The sequence below is a fragment of the Gymnoscopelus braueri genome (genome assembly GCF_963280865.1).
Source record: "Gymnoscopelus braueri genome assembly, chromosome: 19".
Lineage (NCBI taxonomy): Eukaryota > Metazoa > Chordata > Actinopteri > Myctophiformes > Myctophidae > Gymnoscopelus > Gymnoscopelus braueri.
In genome coordinates, this window is record NC_137621.1 from 34,693,700 (window position 1) to 34,711,335 (window position 17,636).

General features: G+C 44.1%; 1 protein-coding gene across 1 annotated transcript in view; it reads left to right on the forward strand.

Annotated features, from left to right (window-relative positions):
- gfra4a (GDNF family receptor alpha 4a) overlaps positions 1-17,636 on the forward strand; it is a 169,735-nt gene that overhangs the window by 46,744 nt on the left and 105,355 nt on the right. The gene's annotated exons all lie outside the window — the stretch shown is intronic.

Sequence of the window (17,636 nt, forward strand, 5' to 3'; positions counted from 1 at the left end):
GATGCAAATTTCTGGCGCCAGCAATGGTGTGCCGTAGGTGGCCGCTTTCCATCCATTCCAAACACTCTCCCACACAGCCGTTGAGCAGCCAGTGACTAGAATAAAATGGTTGGTTAACTAAATGCAAGATTTCCCCAGATAGTGCCATCTTATCCACACTGGAATAGGCAATCTCTTTTTTCAACACTCTGTGGCCCAGCTCTGTTGTTGTCATTGTTTGGAAACAGCCTTGAGTAGATTACAGTTGTACCTCAGGAAGTTAAAGACCAGATTTTTTTATTTCCTTGTGGTTTATCTAATTTGTGTGTTCTGTTTACATGCAGTATTAGTACAATATTATTGCAAATATCATGTGGAAAGGTTGAATATGGCTCAGGACTTGCATTGCATGCCCGAATAACCTCCAACCACCACTGTCTTCCTACAATGGAACATTCTGAGCATCCGTTTAACTGTGACTTTGTATAAAGCAGCAATATGTTAGCGTTAATGTTAAAGGAAGTGTCTTTATAGCTGTTATTTACTTTGACGTGTGTGTTATTGCAGCTGAACACAAGCAGCCGTGTCTCTCAACAGCTCTTCGCAGCTGGCAAGCGGCACTTCTCCACGTCAATTCCGATTCAAGTTGGGACTGAGAGTTTAGGGTAAGGCAATGGCGTGATTTGGCACACTTCGCTGGCCTAATGATTTCACCCTGTGAAATCCGATTAAAACAGAAGGAGTTTAGTGATCCAACCACACGCTCCTGAGATAACGAGAGCAGCTGTAACCAGAGTTCATCTCTAGCCAAGACGCTATCTGTACCTCCTGCTCTGATCTTCTTCACTCCAGTGATCTTCCTCATCTCCCACCTCCTCATACTCCTCCTGCTACCTTTTGTTCTCCTCCTCCCCAGTTCTCTTTCTCCCCCCCCAAGCTCCTCCCTGTTTGTATCTTCTTCCTCCTTAATTAATGCTCCTCTTCATCCTTAAGTCCCTCCTTCCTTAACTCCTCATTGTCATCCCCTTCCCTTCCTCTCCCATTTCTCCTCCCCCCGCCCTCTCCTTCTCCTCTTCCTCCTGAAAAATCTCCCCCTCTTTTCCTTCCACTACTCTGTTCAGCACTCTCCCACAGTTCTCTCCCATCGCTGCTCCTTATACTCCTTCTCTCTCTCTATGTAACGCTCATTTGCAGCCAGACAGCATCTTCTCCTTGTCCTGCTCTTCCTCTTCTTCATTCCTCCTCATTCCTCCTGGGTAGTGGGTGCTTGCTGAGGCTGCTCCGGTCAGCCAAAGCAACCCAATTAGAGTGGCTCGTTGTGGCCGTCAGAGGAGTTTCAGGTGCTCATCTCGGTTGGTAAATCACTGTAAAGACCTGGAGCCCACTGCTCTGCATTAATCTCTCGCCCCCTAATTTTCTCGCTCCGCCTTTTCACCTCTGCAATCCCTGTTGCTATCAAGGCCCTCAAATCCAGGGCTTCCCTCTCTCTTCCTCGCTTTCCCTCCCTCGTTCCCTGATCGCCCTTCTTTCCATTAGAATTAGGGCGGCGCTCCATGGTGCTCTAACACCCCACCCCCGCCGCGCCTATCTCTACCCCTCAAGGCTACTGTGCGAGGGGGGGCTGTGGTTAGCCAAGTGAGTTTGGGGCCAGCCCGCCTGTGTATGTGGCCCATCCATCATCCTGTCGTTCCTTTTAATTTGGCGCAGCACGGGTGCCTTTAAGGGGATTTGACCTGAATAAGTTGTTGTTTGTTTAGCTTCTTCTTGATGTAAAGGTCAGTCCATTTACTAATGATGCGTCGAGGAATGCCTTTGGCATTAGCCTGCTTTTATTCCGAGGGGGAGGGGTAAGTTGTGAGGCAGGTGTGTGTGCGAGTGTGCTGATTTTGGCCGGGTTCCCCCACTTTATTTGCGGACTGTTGGGCGTGCCGCCCATGTGGAGTAGTGGCTTGGAGCAGCACCCCGCTGCTCTGAAACATGCATGCATCTGCCGGCGCACAGCGGTACTGAGTTAAAGGATTGGAGGGACGAGGAATCAGTCTGGCTCTCCTGAGGGAGGCAACGCCTCCACAAAATCAATACTGTAATCGAAACAAAAGAGAATCCAGTGATCCTCCCCTGCGCAAAAAGAGAATGAGGAATGGAATGCAATATTTGGAAGCATCTCTGTGTGTGTGGTTATCTGTACTCTGTTCTGTACTGTGTGTGGTTATCTGTACTCTGTTCTGTACTGTGTGTGTGTGTGTGTGTGTGCGTGTGCGTATGTGTATGCATACAGTATATGAATGTGCATACATGTGGAGTGTGAGTTTTTTTTGTATGTCTACAGTACGTGTGTGTTGTGTGATGCGTGTGATACATACAGTACAGTATGTGCACCCATACAGGGGCCCTGTTTGTCTGCAGGGAATCCAAATGTGAATTTGTTGTGTGCCTTTGCGTGCATGGACGGACGCACATCTGCTGTCGATTGACTTTTGTCTATGTCACGTGCACGATGTCCGCATCGGCATTTGTGCATTACGTGTGCTTTCATGAATATTTCATCTCTTGTGCTTGTGATCGCTTGTGTAAGTAGGAAGCCAAGGCTTCCAATCCCCCATGTGTAATGGGAGCCGAGGTGTGGGATGTGATGACAATGAAGGAGCTGAGACATCAGCTAAAAAGCTAACAAGGCCAGTAGTGCTGCTGGAAGGCCAGGAGTGCACAACTCTCTCTCTCTCTCTCTCTCTCTCTCTCTCCCCCCCACCCCTCTCCTCCTCCATCTCCAGGGAAACTGTCCTTCCTCATCACCCTGCTCTTGCAACACAACCTGCAAACTAGCTGGGCCATTACAATATACCAGGGCATGAAAAGCATATTATCTAACTCCTGTATGTACTCATACTCAGGGCGTTTAAACGTACACTGAACCTGAACAGATGACAGGCACGTGACTGTTTTGTCTGCTTCATTCTGAAGTAGTATTTATCTCTGCCAATAGAGGTGTAGTAATCAGCTGCAGTTTAATTGCAATTACAAAACACGTGGCTGTATAATCAATCGTCCTTTCTAAGTGCTCGGGCCGGGTGGTATATCGACTCTGTTATCCCACCACCATGGAGGCTGGGGTTTGATTCCTCCACAGCTTGACCGCGCGCGCCAAAGAACATGATCGGCCGTGTTCTCAGGTGGGAAAACTCTTCGGCAGGGAGCACAACTGGAAGGGATAGCGTGTTCCTTTGCACTTGTTAAGCCCTCCCGGTGAAACTTTCCACTGTCGGGGGAAAACAAGGGGCTAGCAATTCCATGTTTATCAGAGGAGACGTGTTTGTCTACACCCTCCCCAAGACTAAATGTAGGGGTTGGCAGTGATAGGGACTATACACATGGGGGGTTGGTATAAATTACTAAATTGGGGGGGAGACAAAAATCTCTCACCCCATGTAAAGCTGGCCCCTCTCGCTCACAAGTTCTCCTACAACATGGAGGGCGACACAGCAAAGAAGTATTGGTTTAAAACCATGTCATTTGTAGAGAATGCCATAAACAGATTTGCATCCAAAAGTACTTCAAATCTCTTCCACATTTACAAAAGTGCCATAAACTGCAGTATGAATAGAAGTGTGTTAAACCTTGTGCTGCTGCTGCAACTCTGGCGGCAAAGCCTAATTGCCTTTTCCCCCGAAACAAAGCATGTTACAAGTTTCATTTATGTGGTGTGCCTTATGAAAAGATAAGTGCCAAATGGCAAAATATAAGAAAAGTGGTGGCCTACCACATGGCTAAAGTTAAGGCCGTCTTGCAACAGTGGAATAAAAAGGCTTGCTAAAAATTGACCAAAGATACCAATTGCCCAGTGGCAACTACTTTGCAAGAGAAGAACTGCCCGAAATTATCACTGGCTCGCAAGTGACACATTTTCACAGTACATTCCATTCAAGACTGGGAGAAGATGAAAACTATGTGTCTCCAAACCAGCTATTCTACCCAAGATCACACCGGGTAGCATATCTGACGCCCTGCAGGATGCCCTTACAAACTGGAAGCTCGACGAAAAGGGACTGGTTGCTATAACAACCGACAATGGGAGCAACCTTGTTAAAGTGGTACAACTAAAGAAGTGGCTGAGGATGCAGTGCTTTGGTCATCGACTTAATCTGGCCTGAGTGCAATGTTTAAAGAATTGATTCAGAGGGGGAAATCGCTGCCAGGGCCTCATGCTCAACAAAAGGATTGTTTGCAGTAATAACCACTTACAGTAATAACCATAAGAAAATCTATGTGAAATGGTAAGGCTAAACGGGGAAGCATCAGTAATACAGTACAGCTGCTGCTGCATATATATTTTTCATATTTTTCAAATGTGTATTGCAGGACACGGCATGGATGACAACCAAATCACCCAGGCCATTTATCTGTGTAAGAGAATTGTCAGCACCTTCTCCTTCAGCTGGAGGAAAAGAAAAGAGCTGGCTGAAGTCCAGATTCAGCATGGGTCTGTTCACCAGCACATCACAGAGTCAGACACACGCTGGGGATCAAGGCAGCAAATGATCGAGAGGGTCCTGAAGCAGGAGGAAGCACTCACAAAAGTCCTGTCCTCTGACAAAATATCCAGGCATCTTGTCCGTACATGGCAGGACATAGAGGTCTTGGAGGCAGTCCAGAAGTCTCTGAAATCCCTTTCAGGACTTAACCGATGCTCTGTCAGGTGAGGAGTATGTCGCCCTCTCATATGTCAGCCATGTGTTATACCTTTTCTTAACACAAGCCTCTTGTCACTTTAAGAGGGCGATAGCAAACTGCGCAAATCCATCAAGATCTGCGCTGTGGATTACCTCAATGCCAAGTATGCCGATCCATCCACTAGTGAGTGACCTGTTGTGGATGCACGGTTCAGGGCCAAGTACATCCCAAGTAAAAAGATTGATGAATTGAAACTCAACGCTGTCTTGGAGGCGGAGTCTCCGCTGGCTTATCACGGCAGCTGTCAGCCTGACCCAGCTGTGCCCACTGTGCCCGAGCCTGCAGATCAAAAAGCAGCAGTGCCACCAACAGCTAAGAAGAAGAAGTCACTGGCATGCTTCTTCAAGCAGAGCACAGCCACCAGCACCGCACTGACACAGGGGGAGGCAATTGAAAATGAACTTTTAAACTACAATACTTGCAGTCAGTCAGTGTAGAGAGTGATACAGATCCTCTAAAATGGTGGAAGGAACATGAAATTGTCTTTCCAGCATTGAGCCACCAGTTCCCCTTCCGAAAGGGTTTTCTCTTGCAGTGGTGACATTGTAATCTGCCACAGGGCATCCTTGAAGCCTGAGGCTGTTGATTGGCTAGTCTTCCTTGCACAAAACCTGCGAGAGATGTACAGGGCTACATACAGTAGGAGGAAATACTTTGTCTGGTAAAGGACTGTCTACCTCAGTACAAAACTTTACTATTTTGTCAGAGCATGCAGGCCTTACTTTTGATCTGTTTACATTTGTATTCTTATTGGCACAGCTGTGTATTTTGTGAAGCAGGAACAAAAAACCTGTAATTGAACTCTGTTTTAATCAGAGGGAGCATTCTCATCTAATATAAGGTATTTATATGGTGTGTAGATGCATCTGTATATTTTCAAACTGGAAGGAAACCCTGTATTCACATTTTATTTTAACCCATTAAGACGTGAGGCCAATTCAACAAATGTCCTCTAAATCTTAACAGTTTTCTGAAAAAACGTATGTTGCTTATATCAGTGATGCTCAAACTTTTTCATGTCAAGGATCCCCAAAATGATATGTATTTGGCCGCGGACCCCCATCTCAAAATATTTTGTTCCAGGGACCCCCAGAAGCAAAGATTTGAGTTAAAAGAATTTACACAAATTTTCACACACACTCATATATAGCTAAAATCTGAAATGACACAGATGCTTTCCCGGTTTTAATGGTTTAATCACTGTCAGTTTGTGACAGTGATTATGACATTTCACTGTGGCTTTGACTTACAGCTGAGTATTCAGCACTTCGTAGAAAATACATACATATTGTAGCAAAAAAAGATGATTTCTTGGTCCATGTCGCCCAGCCCTATACAGAAAGTGATATTTTAAAAAAAATCAGCGAGGGATTTGAGCTTTCCAAAGGACATACTTGGATGTAAAGAATTCGCTCTGTTTGCTTTAGGATGTACAGTACAGAGATTGCTGCACGGTAGGTAGAGGCAAACCGTCAAGTTTGCTGTCATACTGTAGTTTCACAACCGTGGCAAAGCACCTTGAAGCAGTGCCCTATACTGAGTTCACTGTAGTAAATTCTCCAATTATACAGTGCCTGTGTAAATTGGTTTTCAGTTTTTGCCTGAGCCACAAAGTAAAAATAAAAATCACTATCTCTAAAAATCAGTGATCCCAAAAAATGCATTTCCATCATTATCAACAATGGAAACAAGTCCATACAGGACATTTCGGTGTCATCCTTAACAATTGATGTTCATAGAATGAATGTCTTTAAATGTATGACATCAGCCAAAGGAAGAGCAATAGTTAACCACTTATTAAGCCTTATAGACTTTGTCTTATGACAAATAGCAACAATAGCGGATCTGCAAGCCAGGTTCGAAGTGGTTACCGTTAAGGCATATAGGGTCAGTGAGGTAAATATTGAAGTTGAGGTTGATATTAGGGTTATGCCTATAGTGACTTTTAGGATCAACAGTATTATTTGATATTGTTACAGTGTTGTCAGAAGAACCGGAACAATTAGTATGGGGGTGTAAAAGGATAAGTGACTTAGCACAGTTTTGCTCTCTCTGTCACCGTAGCACTTAGCCACACTGAAGAGGATTAACTCAGAGCAAACCTTATTTTAAGGATTTGATTACATTCTCAAGGGCAGAAATCACATTACACAGAGTCACATGGGTAAGAAATTATTGTCGTCAGAGCTAGGTAAACCAGACATTGGCACTGTGGAACCCTGCAAATAATTTGAAGGTCCTCAGGCTGTGTAGACATGTACCGTAGCTTGTCATTAAAATAAACGAAAAACTGTTTATCTTCTTCAAAACACAGAGGGAATCACATATCTCCCTCACCCGTAGGATTTGTTGCTTTTTCAGGCTTCAAGGTCCCGCCGTGTGGGGCCTCTAATATGTAAAGTGTGACTTCCTTCCCACATACATTCTGCAATGCCCACACGCCATCAATATAGCTTCCGCACAGATACCTGGCTACCTGCCCCGTTTATTTGCACATCCATCCATCCATTATCACTTTATCTCCTCATTCATCTGATCCGTTGTCCGCATGTAATAAGCTGAACCTACAGTATGACCAGGTCTGAGTCTTTTATCTCAATTAGTCTGCTGTTCCTAACTCTGCTATTGCCAATGCCATCTCTGGACCCCTCCTGCGTAAAATTAGGTCCTGATTACCAACTGACATCTCCCCACCCCCTCTATGTTTTCACTCCAATGCTCTTACATTACCTCCCACCATGCTCGGCTGTTGCTGTTCATCTCCCTTATAACCCCCCCCCCCATTACCCCCCCCCCCCCCACAATATTTCACCCCCCATAAGTTCCCCTTAACTTGGCCCACACACACTCACTTTCAACTGTGGCCTTTGATGGGGAAAGCGATAACTGCATTGCAAAGCAAGATATCATTTCCTGTTCAGTGGAGGTGAACGATGTTTTCGCAGCTACCCTGCTGAGTACTTAGCGCATGTTGTGTTTATTCTTCTCAGGGCAGTATCACTTCACTACATGGCTCACTGGTCTGGTTCAAACCACGTTCTCTCAGACAACTTAGGCTTTGTTCAGACTGCAGGCAAATCCGATGTGTACCTCAAATCTGATCTTTAGGACTGACTGTCCACACTGTTTGAACATTATCAGATCGGATCTGTGTATTCAGACATCACCAAAAATAGCAGATCTATAAGCTGACAATGTGTCGTATTGCGATGCATTGTGAGCTTGTAGATCGGCTATTTTCGGCGAGCATCATTGTCGTTCGACTATATGCCAGATCTAATCTGTTGACACAGTCATCTGTTACTTTTGGCTGAAATATACGTTTCAGTTGGTTTAGCTTTGCTTTGTGGCACATTTCTTGTGTGTGTGTGTGTGTGTGTGTGTGTGTGTGTGTGTGTGTGTGTGTGTGTGTGTGTGTGTGTGTGTGTGTGTGTGTGTGTGTGTGTGTGTGTGTGTGTGTGTGTGTGTGTGTGTGTGTTCCTGTCTGTCTGTCTGTCTGTCTGTCTGTCTGTCTGTCTGTCTGTCTGTCTGTCTGTCTGTCTGTCTGTCTGTCTGTCTGTCTGTCTGTCTGTCTGTCTGTCTGTCTGTCTGTCTGTCCGTCCGTCCGTCCGTCCGTCCGTCCGTCCGTCCGTCCGTCCGTCCGTCTGTCTGTCTGTGTATGTATGTGTCTATCTTTATGTCTGTCTCATCCACACCTGTCTGTGTTTATTCCAAGGCTTTGGGGTGGTGCATGTGGGATGCTGTACCGCTTAGAGTCACAGGAAGATAATTGGGACCTTTTCCCAGGTGATTACCATTCACAAAGAGTTAGGATCAAAGTCAGGCAGCCCTGGGAGCCTGAAGAAGATGTCTGCCTTCAGTTATCTCTTTAGATAGCAGGACTACAAGTCTAAAAACCCTGCTAACAGTTCCTAGAGGCTGTGCTGCTCCTGAAATCCAACCGGACCAAGGTGGTTTGAACAGTCCGACATTGCCATCCTTAGAGCTATGCTCACACTAGTGGGAATAAAAATGAGGGTCATTGAAATCATGTGCATTTTTGTTTTATCCCCGCTATAGTGGCAGGGCTCTGAGCATGGATCCTGTGTATGTTGGTCCCAAACAACATGTCAAAAACAACTGGCTGGACTGCCATGGAATATACTGTAGCTGTGCTCCTCCATGCTCCCTGGAGGATGAACCCTACGGATTTTGGTGCCCTTGTGGCCATTCCTCTAGCGCCATCCTTAGGCCAATTGGCACTTTGTAGTTTATTTATTTATTATGGTAACCCTTTATTTTATCTCACTTTAACCACCACATGACCCATAAAGTCCCTATTTTGGGGAGAACATTCGCCGAAAAGAGCGAAGTTGCAAGGTCTGTGAGATAAAATTTGCAAGCTCTGTGAGCTTAAGTAGATTGGCTGTTTTCAGCTTGGTGTAGAGGCATAGTCGCTGGAAGTACTTTTGACAAGGGGGTGCGGAGCCGTGGCGGACGAAAAAAACTAAACTAAACATAACATACGTTGGTGCCTTTATGCACCATGGCCAGCGGTGCTCTCAAAAAACCCACAATCCAAGTTGTAAACCCTGATGAATTACTTGGCTATTGTTCTAAGATAGGTCGGCTTTAGCTTTTTAATAACACTGGCAGCAACAATATAATTTCTCTCTACCCCCTTTCTCTCTCTCTGTGTGGTGTAGGCAGCAAAAAGCAAGACACATTTCAGATTGTAGCCTGTGATTAACTACAAATTTACACAAGGAATCAACACCCAGGCTTCTATTTAGCATTAAGTGGGGATGGGGATGTGCGCCATTCTGTGCACACGTTGCAATATATTATCACATAGCCTAAACAACATAACCATATTTACGCATGGCAGCCCATCAGAACATAATACATGTAGTAGTCATGGTCTGTGGACAGTGCAATCGCGATATAATAACAAAAAGGCTGTAGTTTAACAATATTTATTTCTATTGTATTTTAGAAAGGTAATGTCCAATCCAGTCGCGGTAGAACCGTAGTGCACACCTATCTCTCTCTCTCTCTCTCTCTCTCTCTCTCTCTCTCTCTCTCTCTCTCTCTCTCTCCTCTTTTTAATAACTTTTAACACATTGTGTGCCGAAAACGGTCCGGACCGTTTTTGACCCAATTTTATTTTTATACGTGGGGCCCACGAGGGGCGCTCTAACGAAACTTTGGGATCATCCAAGGAGTCTCTGAGAAGGAGAGGCCGGAGGTGGATCCATGTCAAAAATCCTTCCGGTCGGCCTTTCCAATGTTAACTCCTTGACTAAAAGCTTAATATCTCCATTTCTTTTTAACGTGGTGGAAGCGAGCCGTTTTCGATCGGTGATCACTCTGCAATGGAGGATCGCGTTAGAAATATTATTGTTCCAGGCGTTTGTCGGGACCCTCCGCCGTCTCGCACGCACGCTTTGTTTACATGCACTTCCGCGTCGGGGCTTCTACAGCACGAAACGTATCAACGTAAGTGGATGGAAGAATAGCAGGCACCGAACGTATAATATTTTAATAAACCTCTGGCACCCAATGTGTTAATGACAGGTGTGCACCCATGCACTTGCTCCCGTTATGTGCCTGACCGGGTGAGCGTGTGAGCGCACTTTATTACATTATATGAATAACGTGACAATATTTATTTTCCATCAATATTCATTCATTTTCAATCTCCTAGGTGGGTACGTGAGGTGGTGCGGTACCTGGGCAAACCCCCAGCACCCCTAGTCCCTGTGGCTAAGGAGGGGGCTTTCTATATCCTTTGGGGACTCCAGTCAACAAAGTATATACGGTTTAAGTGGTTAAAGCTTTTGCTAATGTTTACAATACACATTAATCCGTCCTTTAGTTCCTTTTTTAACTCCACTATTGAGAGTGTGGGGCTCTAAGGATGGCAATGTCGGTATGAAGCACAGTATAGGAAGCACAGTCAACGGTGTGGCAGGTGGGGCATGGCGACAGACACTTGGTATTTTCCGGATGGGAGAAATACCCACAGCAAAGTGGTGAGATGGGTTGGGTTAGTCTGAATATATTACGAGTAGGTATGTTGCCAGTGGAGTCAGTCATGACGATCAAATTAACGCTTTTCATTACACCCTCGTGCTGTGCTCAGTGTGAGGGTGTACAGGTAATTGTCACTGTGTCATGGAAGAAAAGCCTCGGAAATGTAATTTCTCCCAAGAGCAAACTGATGTCCTTGTGCGGGACATGCAGAGTCATCAAACAACAAATCTACGCTATTATGATTAGGAAGCATTATGAAGCATACACACACACACATATATAAATCATTGTTAAAGTACATGTGGAAAATCAGTCAGATTGAAAAAGGAAAGTTATTTTTTTCGACACAAGTCGACGCTGCGGCCCAGCCGGGCGGGCCTTTCCTCACGCTGCCACAAGCAAACCCCGGCCAGGTGTGGGGCTCGCAGCACAAAACAAACGCTATTTTATTTTTACGTGTTATAGAGCCACACAGTCGAAACTGCAATTTATGGGTTGTCTACCTTTTACAGTAATAATATGTGTGTTATTGTAAATAGCTGTGTACATGATAACACTATCTAGATCACCCAGTGCAGGGCAGCTCTGAATTTATGAACGGGAAAGCTCACTTAAAGCTCTGAATTTCCAAAAGACAAGAGAGTACTCCGGTGCCTTTGGAATGAATTTACGAACATAATGGAACACATGGAATAACAACTGTCTGAGGTTGGAGAATATGGAAATCGGTCTGAACTGCAGCTGCAGCGTGCGCTATCCGCATAATGGAATGGATATAAAAACATGTCTCTCATCAATTACAAAGTGCATATTTTACATAAACTCCATTTTGACTTTTAAATAGAACAATACAACATTGTTGTAATGGTTTAGGGGCATAAAGGGATGTGGACCTCTCCATCGGCAGTCAAATATACAATACTCCCTCTTATGAAAGCTGATCTTACTTGTACATAACAAACTGTATCATTGGTATCATTCTACAAAATGTTTATTCATTATATATTTTAAGACTAAGGTTTATTATTTTACAGACAGTGAATGGGGCCTTCATTTAGCTTCGTTTGTTAAATTGAGGACATATTTCTTGCTGATACAAGATACAGCATGGTCACCTTTGCAGCAGTTCTTCTATTCAGTATAAGTAGGTGTAATTGTTAGAAGTAGGTCTAATTGTTCCGATAAATAAGGATACAAATGGGTGAGAATTGGGGCCGTGTTTGCCTTAAGCAAATGTTTCATAATGGAAAATGCAACTGCACTTTCAACCATGCTCAGTGTTCCTCAAATATGTTATTAAACTTTGGAGAAAGACCTTTTCAGGACTTGTGGCGGTCACATAGGTCTATAGTTAGAAATGATGTTATTGCCATAGCTACGGACATTGTAGGCAGAATGGAGGGCATTCAGTAACCGTTCATCCTCGCATAACATGATGTAACCAAGGGATGGCTTGCCCCAGGAAAGAAATGGAGAGCGTGGCTCATTTCATTACAAAAAGCTGCGCGCGCGGCACACACACACACACACACACACACACACACACACACACACACACACACACACACACACACACACACACACACACACACACATGGCCCTGTGTTGTAATTTTGGTCATTGCAGACAGTCCCATACTGTATATAGACGAGTCCACAGAGCGCTGCCCTCTAGTGGCAGCATACCTGGGGCAATTTGCTTGGAGTACACTATGCCTCACGAAAATTATATTTTAAATGATTAGCCTATGTGCCCCTCCCAAGCCGATCTGAATGGCTCAGATATTTAATGCATTCCATTTCACGCATATGATAATGTCAGTTATGACATAATCGCTTACTTCAACTTCATGATGCATGAAGTAAAAAGACAGACATTTTAGAATTTCTCTCACTCTAAAGCCATTTGTTCACATCTCACAAATGTTTTGATATCAGCTATGTGATAATTCAGAGGCCACTGTGTTTTTTTCTTTCTTTCTCCAATTAGGAGAAAATGTACTATTAAACTTCACCTCAGGCTACTGAGTGTGGTGTGAATTTTCAATTTATACTTATGCATTGGAACATAGCTGAAACTTGATGAGATTAGGAAAGAACTACTGAAAGACTACTGACATTGAGATGAGGGAATGGTTTAAATTGTTTTGGCCTGATATTAAGGAGCTCCCTTGTGTTACAGTAATGCTGTAAGATATAGATTAATTCTGGTTTGAGTGTTCAGTAGAACATTCTACTGTTGCCAAACTACACTTTTCCCTCATTTGCACATGTGCCAGATCTCATGTTGAATAAAAAAAGAAACTGTAACAAAATATACATACACACACACACACACACACACACACACACACACACACACACACACACACACACACACACACACACACACACACACACACAATCGAGTAAATTCTTAACGGCGATTAAACCCGATATATTCCCCATAAAGAAATATATTTTGCCGCACAAATCGAAGAACCATTTATTTCAGTGTCGTTTTTTCCATTTTTTTCAGTTTTGCCAGTTCCCACCTGATGTTGTGTGGGAGTTCTGACTGCTCCAGATTGTACTGAATAACTGTTAGCTTGCATAATGTCTTCAGACTAGGCCTCAAATCTAACATGAACAGTTTATCAGTGCAAACAGGCGATACGCAAATTGAGTTGAAGAAGCATCGTTTGTATCCTCCAAAGAAGATGATACGATCTCCCACCATGCAACATAACATACTATTCATTGAAAACGGGCCTATTCCTTTTGGCTCCACCGTCTTCCAGGAGAAGGTCTCTAGATTGAATTTCCACAGATCCTTCAAGTCCTTGTTATGGCTTTTGCCACCAAATATGTACAGCTCTCCATTGTAGGCAAAGGCTGAATGATCCTTGCGTCCTTCTGGAAGAGGCTGAAGGAGTGCGGGAGTGCTCAGCCAGCAGTTGGTCTCTGTGTCAAACACACTAATGTTGTTGTCCCCAAATACAAACATCTTTGTCCCGATGATGGTGGCAGAGTAACCTGTGGAAGCAGTTGGTGGAGTCCCCCTGGTGATAATTAAAGACCAGACCTTTGTGGTGGTGTCCAACTTGTAGATGACACTAGTGTATCCAGCCCTCATTGCATATATGGCCTTCCCCAAGACACAGGCTGAGTAGTAGTGCCCGTTGTCTGGAACATTCCCACAAACCTTGGGCTTGAACCATCTGTGGGTGTTGACATTAAATGTATCAAGCAATCCGCCCCCCAAAATATAGATGGAATGTTCGATCAGCATAGCTGACACCAGGCCACGGCTTACGTAGGGAACATCAAGGCGATGTTCTCCTCTTCCAGCTGTCACAGGGGGTAACATCTTCCAGCACAGAGACATTGTGTTGAAGACATGCACGTCAGTCCGAGCATTGCTCTTCAAGTTTCCTCCAAAGCAGTAGACCTCGTGTCCAACTACCACAGCACCATTGAAGTAATTATTTTCTCTTCCATTCAGATGCACCATCCAGTGAAACATTTCACTCACAAACACGAATCAGTGCAGATAACTAATTTACAAGGGGAAGTTGTAAGAAAGCAGGTTGATTTCTTGGTAAATCACATTTGTACCTATACAAGTCATTTTAAAAGGACAGTTACATGGTTGTGATGATGATGTTGTGATGTCATTGTATGATGACGTCATCAAAATAAGTAAATCTCTGCTGTCCGGCAGAAACCAGCTAACTCCAAAATGTACATTTTTCAGGAAATGACAAAAACCAAACAAAAAGGTTTTGTTCATCATTGATAAGAACAGCTAAATGGACCTCAAAGCTCACAATGAGGTTGGAGGTCAAAGGGGGGTGGAGCCTGGAGTCAGCAAAACCAGCTAACTCCACCCCCCTTTGGTGGACACACACACACACACACACACACACACACACACACACACACACACACACACACACGCACATATATACATACAGAAATGACTTTGGACAGGTGGAAAACTATAGTTAAACTTGCAGTTTATCTATAGTTTTGAGAGTTCTCTGCAATTTCAGAGTTCAGTGGCGAGTGGTAGCATGTGTGGCGTTCATCAAGAAAATACTACAGGTCTCAATGTTTGACCCCTACAGTGAGGGGGTCCAGTAACCGTTATGCGGTGAGGGGCCAACCGGGACCTCTGGTTACCCTATATACAATAGGGTGAGAATCCACATGCGAACACCCTTTTTTGCAACCAGAGCAGAAAAAAATCTTCACAAGCGTGATGTCTCTTGTGTGTATAGGCCTATGTATGCCTGGGTGATAATCAAAATGTTTACGTTTTGAAACACATGAACTCTATTTCTTTTCATATACTGCTGCACATTCCCTTCCCCTACCGCTGTACCTTATACAGATTACATACTGTAGGTTACACTCTTGCCATTTCAATAGGGATTTTAGAGATGTGATAAAATCTGGAAGATAAGAGACCACGTTTTGGCCTGGTGTCAGAATCAGAAGCACTTTATTCAGGAAGTAACAAATGGATAAGAATTTGTCATCGTTACACTGGTGGTAGGGATATACAGTATGCGACTGTATATTGTTATCCCTTGGATGGTTTGGGGAGAGGAGCGCAAGTGTTTTTGTTACTTCAACAAGGCTTGTGTGCTGCCCCCGATCAAGCCAGTGGCCACATACGATCTGTCCGAGTTGGCAAGCCATGGTGGACGAAATCATTTATCACACTGGTTCTCAACCTTTTCTGGATCAGTGCTAGCCTGGGGCCAGACGAATCTGCCGGTGCAAAAAAAAACATTGGCCTCTGCAATTTGGGCCTGGCACCGCTCCGTTGTGAATCCATTTCCTGCTCCCGAAGTCTGGGGTGACCAATCACGGCCCAGTATTCAAATATGGGAGACTGTAATTGGTAGTTGGTTGTAGGTCTAACCAATTGCATCAAGAGCCATTGTTTTGATCCCGCCCCCTTGGAAAAAAAACGTCCTCATAGAAGCACCAGACTCATATCCACACAGTGATATAGTCTGGCTACGCGAGGCTAGATCAGTGCAGGGTCCACTAGAAAATCTCGAAATTGTTCACGGTCCACCCATTTGACCACTTAACACTCGATATCATCAATCGATTGTGTTCCTGCTTGGATCAATGGCAGTTCCTATTTATAACAATGAAAAACATTTTTTTTTAAAGGTTTTTAAGAAAAGATACAATCAAGTTTTTATTTTTAATTATTTTTTTACATATAAAGAAAATATACATTACTATTATAATATTCTATCATCATCAATAAAATCTTAGTGTTTTGCCAATGATTTGGGGGGCCACTTGCATGGCCCACTGGTTGAGAACTACGGATTTATCACATGAAGCAAAACAAGCGCTCCCTTCCCCGCATCTCAGCCAATCCCAAGCCAAGTCCTCCCCAACCATCCCAGGGGGAAAAACATACACACAGCATGCAGAATACAGTAGTTACAGTAAGGTAAAGACAGTAGAATGAAACCTGACATACGGTATACATATTTGAGCATTCTGTCACACCTGCTATGTATACGTTATGTTAATACATGGATCTCTGAGGTAACGAGCGTCTTCATTTGTATTGTGGATGCAGTCTTGCAGAGTGATACTCTAGTGATACAATGCTGAAGCTGCCTGTTATGCTTTTCCCTGTTGGCGTATTTACGCCTGTACATGCATAATGTTTATTTTTTCTCAATCTCCCCGCTTAATTTTCCACACATTACTTATTAGCCTATAGCACTGTTTCTTATCGTCGGATCCGGGGACCACCAGGGGTCCGAATGAATAAGAGTGTGTACAAATGGAACCTAATGGACCTGAAGGGTCCATTGGTTGCATTTGTACACTCTGAGTTAAATAAACATTGAAGATTGTACCAGTGGTCCCAGAGATACATATATATATTTAATGAAATGGGTGTGCGTGGCCTAACATATCAAACTGGGGGTACTCGAAATGTAAAAAGTTGAGAATTACTGGACAATAGGATGTGTATTGTGACTGTGTTGTGTCAAGACCACGTAGAATTAGGATCACAGTTTGAGGCACAAGTACAAATCAAGCCGACAGCAAGGCGAACAAAATTCAATTTCTGTGTGTCTGGATCTGTTAGTTAAATGTGTCCTGGCATAATTGGATGACTGAAGTCATATCTGGCTTGACAGGTTTAACCAGGGTCTCAGTGGCAATGACACTAAATAATATAATTAATCATGGCTTTAATGTAATAGAGACACAGAAGGACAAGCGTCATGATATAAGCTTGTTTTTGCAGAGATGTCACAGAAGGAAGTAACCCTGAAAATTTGATTATTATGCCCAAGGACATTTTGTCCTTCCACAGTTAAACTGAGTACAATTTAAAAAAAGTTTTTGGGAGTTCTTGTTTGTATTCTGCTGCTAACACACAAGATAACGTGGCACAATGCAGAAACACATCTCAACACAGACAAGCCACTGGCAATTCTGTTTGTTTACCCCCAGTCATGTCTTTGGCATTCTTAGCCACACCACATTGAACAGCCTGACCCTGTAAGGGGAAAACGCCAGGCAGTGCTTTGAATATGAATACTTACCTGCATTCCATATCTCAAGGCTACTGAGCCCCAAACCCCCAAACCCCCCCCCACCTCTGGGCCCCATCAATACGTACTCTCCTGGAAACGAGATCCTGTGCTGTATTATTCACAGATGTAAATAAATTAAAGCCAAGCCACCGCAGGGGAGAGGGGAGGATGGAGCAAAGAACACACACATTTGACCTGGCCTTCTGTTCATGCTGCTCCCACATCGTTCTCCCCTGCCCAACGGAAATCCCCATATCACTGCAGAGATGCATACTGAGGAACTCTGCAAGCCTCCCTGTGGACGGCTCTAAGCAGCCCGGATTACCAGTGAGAACGGTGAAGG